This window comes from Manacus candei, unplaced genomic scaffold, assembly GCF_025592945.1.
Source record: "Manacus candei isolate 608988 ecotype Guabito, Panama unplaced genomic scaffold, ASM2559294v1 h1tg000142l, whole genome shotgun sequence".
Classification (NCBI taxonomy): Eukaryota; Metazoa; Chordata; class Aves; order Passeriformes; family Pipridae; genus Manacus; species Manacus candei.
In genome coordinates this window covers 1,566,311-1,578,463 of record NW_026138190.1, presented here as the reverse complement: position 1 = coordinate 1,578,463, position 12,153 = coordinate 1,566,311, and the positions used below count along the sequence as shown (strand labels likewise).

Sequence of the window (12,153 nt, the reverse complement as noted above, 5' to 3'; positions counted from 1 at the left end):
ATAGAGAGGTCATCTAGTCCAACTGCCTCAGCAAATGCAAGGCAACAGTAGGAAGGCAACACTGTCAAACTTGGGAAGAGTCCACAAAGACCCTGGAGATGTGGCACGAGCTGGAGAAGTTTGTCTTTCTGTGACTCCACAGTGTCTTTGGCTGCAGCAGCAGGTTGTCCCTGTGACCCTGTGGATAACCGGGCAGACCTGGGCTCTGGTCTGTCTTGCTGTGAAATCATTCCAAAGGGGAAGAGCTGTTTGCACACAGTTCAGTTCCATGCTATTAAATCCATTCACTTAGTTTGACTGAAGGCAAAAAGAAACAGAGAGTACTTCTATTTTTAGGATTTCCAGTTACTTGACTGAGATCTATTTTCAGCAGGTTTCCCAGTGTTAAACTTCTCCCCTGCTCTAAGGAGTCAGGCAGGGAATGCAATTCCTGAAAGGCCAGCAGAACAGGGGGAGGTGTATGATACCCACTCTTGGTAGGCTGGAGCAGAAAGGAAGCCAGCATGTGACAGAGCTGCCTTTTCTCCAGGCCAAACTCCCGCAGCTTCCTCGGCCGCTCCCCATCACACTCGAGCTCCAGACCTTTCCCCAGCTCCGTTGCTCCTCTCTGGACACGCTCCAGCACCTCAGTGTCTTTCTTGCCTGCAGTGGCCCAAACATAATTGAGTACCCAACTCTAGATGACAAAACCCACACTGTGTCCGTATCTACTGAAAATCACGATGTCTCCACTGGGTTTAGTGCAACCTGCAGGTCCTGTTCATTAGAATTAATGTCAAAAATAGGATAATGTGAGAATTAGAATATTTTATGTTGCTCATTTGCCTGGGTGTTACTCCTTCCTCAGAGGTGTTACAAGATATTTCAAGCCCTCTTTGCTACATTTATTGCCCTCGTGCTGACCACCAGAATTCCCCATGCCAGCTCTCAGTCATGGGAAAAAACAGAGTTGGAGGGAGCTTCGTAATGTTGCAGAGACAACTGGGAAGAACAAGTTGGACAACTCGTCAAACTGTCTGGTAGCTTGTTTCTAGATTTGTTCTTCCTGAGGAACACTCCACTCTCCCCAGCTCTCAGAATGAAAGAGAATACTTCTAAGATGACATGAGACCTCTGGGAGATACAGGACGGGGAAGGGGGCTGACCACTTGAGGGTACATCTCCATGGGGAGAGCAAGGCAATGAGGATCTGCAGGGAAGCTGGAGAAGGCTCTGGCAGTGAGAGTGCCATGGTTGGGAAATGCTCCCTCTGCTCACGAAGGCATCTGTAGGGAAAAGCAGAGAGACTGGAACTAGGTTGAAGCGGTTCAGAAAGTTTCAAGCCTCTCTTCCTGTTGGCTTATCCTGTAGGTTGATGTGCCACTGCTTGAACTTCCTGTAGATCCTGAGGTGGCAGCAGAGGAAAGCTGTTGTGAAGTTCCCAGGCTGGTAAGCTGACTGGCTGTAAAGAAGACATCTTAGGGATTCTTTTCCTTGAGGTTTTAAAAAAAATAGTTTGCCTGGGTTTCACTGTTGCTTTTTCCTTCCCCTCTTCCTTACAGGAAGATGAACAGGAAACTTTCTTCATTTAGGGATTTATAAATATGGAAAAGAGAGAGAAATATTTTTTACCCCTTGGTACACACAGAGGAAGTGTCTATCAAGTACTGCTTCAAGGGGCCCAGTTTAGCCTTGCTATTCTCATTATTTTCTTTTCTTGTTGCACCTTTCTTCCCTTTCCCACAAGGATGCTTGTTTGACATCTATGGAAACTTCCAAAAGATTGGAAGAGTATCTTTTAGAGAGCCAGGTCGTGCCAGTCCACCTGCTAAGGAGGACAGACATTTAGGTCAGGAAGTAGAGCAAGCCTCTGACAGCTTGGGATTTATTTGACTGATTGGATAAATAAGAAGTGCTGTTCTCTGAAACTTCCACTGATTGCCCTGAGCAAGACCCACATTCAAGAGGCTGACAAAGCAAAGCCTCTGTTTTACCAAGGACAGAGTTTCTCGTGCTTTCCCCCACGGCAGTGCCCTCTCTGAAAGGCAAGGCCATCAGTGTGTAACTGTGGGCATGCCTAGGATGACATCCAATAATCCTTCGAGCATCTGTAGGCAGAGAAACTTCATGATAGATGAGATACATAGTAGAGTGGAGGAAGCAGTCTCTCCTAGCTTGGAAACTATCCTGGAGACTGCATTTTCCAGCCATGAGACTAGAAAATCCATTGTATTTGGAGCATATTTTGTAGGCTTCTTTGCTGTTTTATCCCTTCTCAGCCACCCGTGCCAGAGGCAATATTGAGGAAGTGGGTTTTAAAAAAGAGAAAATGCAAAAACTTCTTTCAGGCAGTCAGTTCTTCTGGGCAGGTGTGTTTCCCTCCATGTGCTCAGCACCGGCACAGGGCACACTGAGGGAGGTCTCCAAACTTTCCTGTAGGTGATTCTGCCAAAACTGATCCCCTCCCAGGGCATCACAAGATGATGCTCATCAGCTCTTCTAAGTCAAAGGATACTTCTTTTCCCCCAGGGCAGAAAAGGTGGAAACATGTTACTGGTGCAAGAGAGGGACAGCTGAGGCCCATCCTCTGCCATGGGGGCAGTGACCCAGACTCCCTGTTTGTCCTCTAGTCCCTCTGGGAGCCCTGAGCTTTCCCTCTGGTCCCCTCTGGTTTCCTCTGCTTGGAAAGCCTTCCAAATCCATTCTGGTGAGGGGAGGTGCTGATGCAGCAAGAGCAGACTCCTCGTGGGATGCCTGGACACCCCTGGGGAGGCAGAGCTGGGGCCACTCATTCTGTGCCCCATCCTGGCTGGGTGCTGGGGGGACTGCCCTGAGGAGAGACAAATGAGGCTTCTCCTGGGGAAAGCCTCAGCCAGAGCTCAACTTCCCAAACAAGGCTGGGGCTGGGGGTGTGCCGAGGGGGAAGTTGTCCTGCAGGCAGCCGGGCAGGACAAGCAGGACTCAGTCTGCTCAGGACACGGCGCATCTGAAGGACACCATGGGTTTGGGCCCATTGTTGCTGCTTTATTAAATCACAGTCGCCTCCAACTGGCTCAGTGGAGACAGAAGAGCAGTGCTCGTAGTTTGAATCGTGGTTTTTGCTGAAGATTTGAAGGCATCAGGATTCCAGTTTTCCTGCCTGTCTAAAAGACAGTTTCTTTTTTGTGATAACATCTACGACTGGAAAGATCCCCAGGCAGCCACCAGGGATGATGTCACAGAGGAGGATGTGATGTCACAGGAGAGATGTGATGTCACAGTAGGGCTGTGATGTCACAGGGAGGATGTAATGTCACAGAGGAGGATGTGACATCACCGAGTAGGATGTAATGTCACAAAGGAGGGTGAGCTGTCACAGAAAAGGATGTGATGTCAAAGGGAGCTGTGATGTCACAGGAGAGGATGTGATGTCATAGGAGAGCTGTGATGTCACAGAGAAGGATGTGATGTCACAGGGGAGCTGTGATGTCACAGAGGAGGATGTGATGTCATAGGAGACATGCAATGACACCGAGGAGGATGTCATGTCATAGAACAGCTGTGATGTCAGAGAGCAGAATGTGATGTCACAGGAGACATATGATGTCACAGAGGAGGATGTGATGTAACAGGGGAGGATGTGATGTCACAGCGTAGGATGTGATGTCATAGAAGAGGATGTGCTGTCACAGGGACCTGTGATGTCACAGGAGAGGATGTGATGTCATAGGAGAGCTGTAATGTCACAGAGAAGGATGTGATGTCACAGGGGAGCTGTGATGTCACAGAGGAGGACGTGACATCACAGAGGAGGATGTGATGTCATTGGGAGCAGTGATGTCACAGAGGAGGAAGTGATGTCACAGAGGAGGATGTGATGTCACAGGGGAGGATGTGATGTCACAGGGAGCTGTGATGTCACATAGTAGGATGTGATGTCACAGAGGAGAATGTCATGTCACAGAGGAGGATGTGATGTCATAGGGGTGCTGTGATGTCAAAGGGGAGGATGTGATGTCATAGGAGAGCAGTGATGTCCCAGAGGAGGATGTGATGTCACAGAAGGGGATGTGATGTCACAGAGGGGGATGTGATGTCACAGAGGAGGATGTGACATCACCGAGGAGGATGTAATGTCACAAAGGAGGGTGAGCTGTCACAGAAAAGGATGTGATGTCATAGGAGAGCTGTGATGTCACAGAGAAGGATGTGATGTCACAGGGCAGCTGTGATGTCACAGAGGAGGATGTGATGTCATAGGAGACGTGATGTCACAGGGGAGGATGTGATGTCACAGGGCAGCTGTGATGTCACAGAGGAGGATGTGATGTCATAGGAGACGGGATGTCACAGGGGAGGATGTGATGTCACAGGGCAGCTGTGATGTCACAGAGGAGGTTGTGATGTCACAGAGGGGGATATGATGTCACAGGGGAGCTGTGATGTCACAGAGGAGGATGTGATGTCACAGAGGAGGACGTGATGTCACAAAGGAAAATGTGATGTCACAGAGGAGGATGTGACATCACAGAGGAGGATGTAATGTCACAGAGGAGGGTGAGCTGTCACAGAAAAGGATGTGATGCCAGAGGGAGCTGTGATGTCAAAGGGGAGGATGTGATGTCATAGTAGAGCAGTGATGTCACAGAGGAGGATGTGATGTCACAGAGGCGGATATGATGTCACAGAGGAGGATTTGACGTCACAGAGTAGGATGTGATGTCACAGAGGAGTTTGTGATGTCATAGTAGAGCTGTGATGTCACAGAGGGGGTTGTGACATCACAGAGGAGGATGTGATGTCACAAAGGAAGATGTGATGTCACAGAGGAGGATGTGATGTCACAGAGGAGGATGTGATGCCACAGAGTGGGATGTGATGTTACAGGGGTGCTGTGATGTCATGGGGGAGGATGTGATGTCATAGGAGACATGCAATGACACCGAGGAGGATGTCATGTCATAGAAGAGCTGTGATGTCAGAGAGCAGAATGTGATGTCACAGGAGACATACGATGTCACAGAGGAGAATGTGATGTCACAGAGGAGGATGTGATATCATAGGAGACATGCGATGTCAGAGAGGAGGATGTGATGTCACAGGGCAGCTGTGATGTGATGTCATAGAAGAGGATGCAATGTCATAGGAGACATGCAATGTCATAGAAGAGGATGTGACATCACAGAGGAGGATGTGATGTCACAAAGGAAAATGGAATGTCACAGAAAAGGATGTGATGTCACAGGGAGCTGTGATGTCACAGAGGGGGATGTGATGTCACAGAGGAGGATGTGATGTCACAGGGTAGGATGTAATGTCATAGGAGACATGCAATGACACCGAGGAGGATGTCATGTCATAGAAGAGCTGTGATGTCACAGAGCAAAATGTGATGTCACAGGAGACATACGATGTCACAGAGGAGAATGTGATGTCACAGTGGTGGATGTGATGTCACAGAGTAGGATGTGATGTCACAGAGGAGGACGTGATGTCATAGAAGGGCTGTGATGTCACAGAGGAGGATGTGATGTCACAGGGAGCTGTGATGTCACAGAGGAGGATGTGACATCACAGAGGAGGATGTGACGTGACAAAGGAGGATGTGATCTCACAGAGAAGGATGTGACGTCACAGGGGAGCTGTGACGTCACAGAGGAGGATGTGATGTCACAGAGGAGGATGTGATGTCACAGAGGCGGATGTGACGTCACAGAGTAGGATGTGATGTCATTGGGAGCAGTGATGTCACAGAGGAGGATGTGATGTCACAGGGCCCTTCCTGTGATTTTCCTCTAGTCTAGACAGTACATTAGGAATGTTGTCCCATGGAATCAGGGGACCATTGTGACACTGCAGGGCCCCAGGGAACTGTTTTGCCCACGACGAGGGTCAGCACAAGAGACACCGACTTTGGAGAACAAGTGTGTAATTTTACTGCAGTGCAAAGCAGCAAAGAATGACAAAGGGCTGAGCTCAGTAATGCACCTCCTCGTTCCTACCAAGAGTGCCTGGAGTGAGTAGAAAAGTCCCTGCCCAGTTGCCCTCATCTGTTCCCCTCAGCCAGGCCCGCACGGCCGCGGGGGAGCCCCGGTCGCAGCCAAGGGTTGGAGAACCCCTCCTGGGGAAGGGAAATCCTACCCAGGGCGTCCACTCGTAGGGGAGGGCTCCAGCTCTGCTGGGAGGGGTCCAGCTTTTCTGGGCTTGGATAAACAAGCTCACAGAGCTACGAGTGGGCAAAACCATCTGGCTCCCTTCTCCTCCTGGGTTCCACCCACAGCCTGGCCAGGGCTTAAGGGGAAAACCAAGGCAGTCAACCTGCCCCATGTCCTGCCAAACAAGGCCACACATCCACTGCCATGGCCTTGACCACTCTCTAAAGACAGAAAGATAAAGATCACATTTTGCTCACAATCAGACATAAGATTTGATTAATGAACACATACAAATATCATTCACTAATGAGCTGAGACTCACAGATCTTACTAATAAGCACATTTATTTTGTTCATGGGCAGATACACGGGTAGTCTTTGCACACAGTACATCTTTGACCAACAAACATACACAGTTTTAGCTAAGGAGCAATTACATGGATAAATAGACCATTGGGTTGGAAGGTTCATCTAGAGCTCAGCTTTGGCTCAGGGGCTGTTGTTCAGCCTCAGCACTTCAGGGACAGCCAGACAGGGCTTTATATCACACACACAGTTTCTATATTCCTCAGATATTCTCCCTTACTTAATACATAGACATTGCTTTACACAGTCACCTCCCCATTGCAAGTCCTTAGTTGGTCCTTTGGGGTCTTCTGCAGGGGTCTCTGGTGGGGTTTTTTTGGCATCTGGTGCCCCCAAACTTGAAGTGTCCACTTCTTGACCTCGGTTCTGAGCAGACACAGTGTCATTACCTTTCACCACAAAGACTGTAACGTTTGGTTTTGATCTTCTCTGGGTGGACAGAGCTCAGCTTCCATCCTGTTTGCTTAGTTACATCCCCGATCCAATTCTCCAGGACCTCTCCAAGATTATGCTTTTCCTTCCTTGGCCATAGAGAAATGTTGGGAGCAGTGTTCTATATCCCACATCAAATCCCTCCTTTTCTTCAGACTAAGCTCCTGAAGGGATGGAGTGCCTTAGGAGTTTTATTTCATTTTACAGCTCGAGGCATTAGAACAGCTACAGCACTGAGTCATGATGCAAGCTGAAATACAAATGCCCTTCCAGCTTTGGGGCAACCCTTCACAGGTGTTATTTCCACAAGCCAACACCACCCTGTTCCATTGGGGACCGGCCAAGGATCAGTCATTTCCCCAGCAGGAAGGGTTTGAGGACATTGGGTGTGATTTCCCACAAACGTGCCCCTTTCATTAACACAATCCAGATCTCCTGTCCCTTTAGTGGGGGTCACAGCTTTGGACACAGGCAGGATTGTCAGAGATAGGGGGGTACTTGCAAAATAACTGCTGGGTCTACTTTTTGGGGAACACAAGTGCTCACCCAGTGACCAGGAATCATTTCTACCAGAATAGGGGAGGCAGAAATGGTGAATGGCTTCCTTGTCTTTTCAGGTAAAGGAGTGCACACCCAGCAATCCCTTGGAGGCAACACCTGGGTCACATTTGATACTAAAAGGAGATGTAAATTTTGCACCCAAGTCAAGACCCAATTAACTATTGTCAGGAGAGCAAAACAAGACTAAAGCATTTTGTTTCTTCTCAGACAACCTCTCAGTTACCCAAGGGGTTCTGGCCTTTGGAATTCTGGAATAATGCATCCATGATTTGACTTGTTGTACCACTTCTACAATCAAGTGGGAACCTCTGTCTGATGACATTCCCAAATGTACCTCAAATCCAGGGATTCTTGGATATTCCACTCACTTCCCTAGCCCAGCTGGTGTCACGAGGGAAAAACCTCTGGCCACTCAGAGAAGGTATCCCCCAAGACTAGGAGATCTTTACACCCCCCTTTTCTGGGCAATTCAGTCAAATCCATCTGCCAACATTCACCTGGAACATTTCCACTCTGTACATCACCTATTCCCACTGCACTGGCAGGGGTTGGATCATTTCTCTCACACACACCACACTGCTGACTCACTGCTTGTACAACTGGGTCAGTTTTGCACCCCTAACCCACCTGTGCAAATGTTACAGTACAGAGACAAATACAAACACAAAACAATGATCAGTGGATAAAACAAAGCCAGACACCAAATTGTGGAATACCAAATAACCCACCCAAAGTGCTGGAAGATCCACACATCTTACATGAGCAGGATTCCCCAAAAGAATGCCTTATTATCCAGTGGGATCTCCCCCACATCCCAGACTGGGCCAGGGATCTGTGCTCTTCTCCAGGAAAGTCCTGGGGCCGGCGTGAAGATCCAGAGATCCCTCGGATCCACGGGAGATCAGGCACAGGGTCCCATCTGGGGGCCAGAAATGATCCCCACAAGCAGCAGAACCCAAGCCCTTCACCCCAGTCTGGGGTGTTAAGAAGCAGGCATTCTTTAGGGCAGCGTGCTGGACGCCTGCAGGAGAGTTCTTCTAATCCAGCCTGCTCAGGGACACAGACAGGGCTTGGGATTACACACACTGATTCCAGAGTCATTGGATATTCCCCCTTACTTAACACATGTCCATTACTTTGCTTTACACAGTCACATCCCTTATTGCAAGTACCTATTTGGTCATTTGGGGTCTTCTCTGGGGGTCTCTGGTGGGTTTTTTGACATCTGGTGCCCCCCCAAAGTCAGGTGTCCCCTTCTTGACCTCGGTTCTCAGCATCCCTGCTTTTCCCCACAGAGACCATCATGTTTGGTTTGATCTTCTCTGGGACCCAGAGCTCAGCTCACATCCTGTTTGCTTGAGTTCCAGCCCTGATCCAATTCTCCAGGACTTCTCTAAGATTCTGTTGTTCCTTATTTGGCCAGAGCAGAATATTGGGAGCAATGTTCTACTTCTCCCAAACCAAGGCTCCCCCTGCCCCATCTGCTGCCAAACAAGGCCAGACATCGACTGCCATGGTCTTGACCACTCTCCAGATACAGAAGGATAAAGATCACATTTTGCTGACAGTCAGACATATTTCATTAATGAACAGATACAAACAGGATTCACTAATGAGCCCAGACTAACAGATCTGACTAATAAGCACACCTGTTTGGTTCAGGAGCAGATACACAGGTGGAGTCCCATCACACCACATTTTTACCAACAAACAGACCCAGTTTGAGCTGATGAGCAGATACATGGAGACACAGCCCATTAGGTTGGAAGGTTCATCTAGAGCTCAGCTTTGGCTCAGGGGCTGTTGTTCAGCCTCAGCACTTCAGGGACAGCCAGACAGGGCTTTACATTACACACACAGTTTACAGATTCATTACAGAGTCTTGTTTACTTAATACATACACTTTTAGGCAACACTTGGATAACATTTGACACTAAAAAGAGATGTAAATTTTCCTCCCATGTCAACAGTGTTTGAACTGTGTTCAGAAGAGCAAAACAAGAGTGAAGCATTTGGTTTCTGCAATCAAGTGGGAACCTCTGTCTGATGACATTCCCAAAGGCATCCCAAATACAGGGAGGATTGCATTGAACAGCATTGCAGTCTCTTTCCAAACCCTCTTAGTGCAACAAGGAAAAGCCTCTGGCCACCCAGAGAAGGTATCCCCCAAGACTAGGAGATCTTTACAGCCCCCTTTTCTGGGCAATTCAGTCAAATCCATCTGCCAACATTCACCTGGAACATTTCCACACTGTACATCACCTATTCCCACTGCATTGGCAGGGGTTGGATCATTTCTCTCACACACCACACTGCTGACTCACTGCTTCTACAATTGGGGGCAGTTTTGGACTTGTAACCCACTTGTGCAGATGTTTCAATGATTTGCTTCACTCCAAGGAATACCCTCATGTTCCCCATCCACCAGGTCACACCAGATTGGTTCAGGGACTATTGTTTGCCCACCTGGGGTAACTGCCCAGCCTCCTGGAGCAAATTTTGCTCTAAGGTTTCAGTGAGCTGACAATCCTTAGCACTAGACTAATTTTTTTCTACTGGGAGAGGTATCTCTGCCAGGGTTATTAAAGACAAAACTTTACTCTATAAGTGCCTTTTTCTGCAGCCTCTTTGGCAGCCTTTTGGGCCAAATGATTCCCCAGTTCTGCTTTGGTCTCCCCCTCTTGGTGCACTCTGCAATGCAGGACAGCAGCCTCTGTTGGTTTCTGGAGATCTTCAAGCAAGTCCAAGGATTAACTTGTTCTCCTTGACTCAATCCCAAAGCTGGAGTGAGCACAATTGGTTCTGCTTTCTGGGCTGAGGCACTGCAGAGGAGTGCCCCCAATTCCATGACCTGCTGGGGGGAGTTCCTGTGCATCCAGAGAATTGTTTTCCACGCTGGACAAAGCTGCCCCCACTGGGAAACAATTCCCAACCAGGACTTTCCCAGGGGCTGTCTCCTAAGTCAGCTCTGCCCAAATACACTTCTCCTCTAATCTGGAAGCAATCCTTCTCTGGGCTTCCTTTGCTGGGGCTGGGGCAGTTGACAGGTTGCTTCTTTCGTTCCTGGCCCAGCCTCCATTGTCCTTGGAGAATTCCAAAGCCCAGGGAGGCTCCTGGGGTCTGGACTATTTGCACTTTGTGTTTGGGACACCCCATATCCACCCAGTCCAAGGAAATTCCACAGTGTCTGATCCCAACATTGCTGCTCAGCATCAGTGGCTACCAAAATATCCACACACTGGAATAAGGCTCCAAGAGGGTTTTGACTTTTCCATTCCTCCAGTTCCTTTGCCAATTGAGTTCCAAATACTGGGGGGATATTTTTAAATCCCTGCAAGAGGACCACCAAAGTCAGCTGGGTTTTCCTCCCTGTCTTTGGATTTTCCCAGTTGAAAGCAAAAAGCTCTTGACTTTCACAACTCAAAGGGAGACAGAAAAAGGCAGCTTTCAAATCTAATCCTGTGAAACATATTAAACTTTCATTTAGGGGAGTCAGCAAAGTGTAAGGATTCGCTACAACTGCTTGTATATCTTCTACTCTATTATTTATAGCTCTGAGGTCTTGGACTAACTGGGATAGCCTTCCATTTGCCTGCTTGACTGGCAAAATTGGAGCATTACATTTAGATTCACATTCTTTTAACAAGCAAAATTTCATCAGTTTTTCTACAAAGAGTGAGAATCCCTCACAACTTGCCATTTTCAAAGGCTATTGCTTTGGCCTGACCAACCCTGCTCCAGGTTTCACTGCAATTCTCACGGGTTCTGCTCTTTTGGGTCATGGAGGCACCTCTCCAGCCCATCCTATTGGAATCACTGCATCCCCAAGTGATGTTGGCAGATGGATTAGTTCTGCTTTTGGAGACTCTCATGCAAAACTAGAATCTTCCACAGAATTAGGCTCTGCAATAATAACCTATATTTGACCATTTTTCAATTGGATTGTGGCATTTAATTTTTCCAAGAGATCTCTCCCAGGCAGAGGCTTTGGGGAATTGGGGAAATACAAACACTGGGGAGCCAACCACTGTTTTCCCAATTTCAAATCCACAGCATTAAAAATGGCCCAGTTTCCCACTTCCCTGTCACACCAGACAATTGTTCCAGAATTGTGACTTGAGTTTCATTTTCCCTCATTTAAGACAGGGGAACAAGTTCCCACAGCCACAACCAATTGTACTTAGCTTGGTTGGAACCAGATGTTCTGATGGGGGAGAATCCTCTGGTGCCCCCTCAGTCGTCTTCAGTGATGCCAGGAGAGGGTTGGGAGGGTTCTGAAGTTTCAGTTGTGGACAATCCCATTTCCAGTGTCCATCTTTCTTACAGGATGCACAGGGATTGATCCCAAGTCTCCTGGGGGGGATGTCTGAAGCAGGCTGCCCATGCTCTCATCCTCTTCCTCTCCCTGGGGGCACCATTTCCTCTGGGATTTCTTCCAGAACTGCAACTCCTTCCTGCTGGGTTGATTCCTGCTGATTCTCCCAACCTCCAACAATGTCCCTAAATTATCTTGATCTTGTCCCTCAGCTTTTTGTCATTTCCTCCTAACCACATCTGAGGACTGCCCCACAAATATGGGGGCCAGTTGAGTCCTTCCCCCTGTGTTTCAGGATGGATATTAGTATATTTTTGTGCTGTTTCTTCCAGATGATTTAAAAATTCAGTAGGCTATTCCCTGTGAT

The 12,153-nt window shown here is 48.2% G+C and overlaps 2 protein-coding genes and 1 long non-coding RNA gene across 3 annotated transcripts in view; 1 reads left to right on the top strand and 2 right to left on the bottom strand.

Annotated features, from left to right (window-relative positions):
• LOC127462839 (zinc finger protein 239-like) overlaps nucleotides 1-12,153 on the bottom strand; it is a 172,603-nt gene that overhangs the window by 134,312 nt on the left and 26,138 nt on the right.
• Nucleotides 1-12,153, bottom strand: part of LOC127462895 (serine/threonine-protein kinase pim-1-like) — a 120,049-nt gene that overhangs the window by 102,164 nt on the left and 5,732 nt on the right. The gene's annotated exons all lie outside the window — the stretch shown is intronic.
• Nucleotides 7,262-9,839, top strand: LOC127462861 (uncharacterized). Its single transcript, XR_007900579.1, has 2 exons — nucleotides 7,262-7,892; nucleotides 9,631-9,839. It is a non-coding gene; the product is annotated as an uncharacterized LOC127462861 (long non-coding RNA).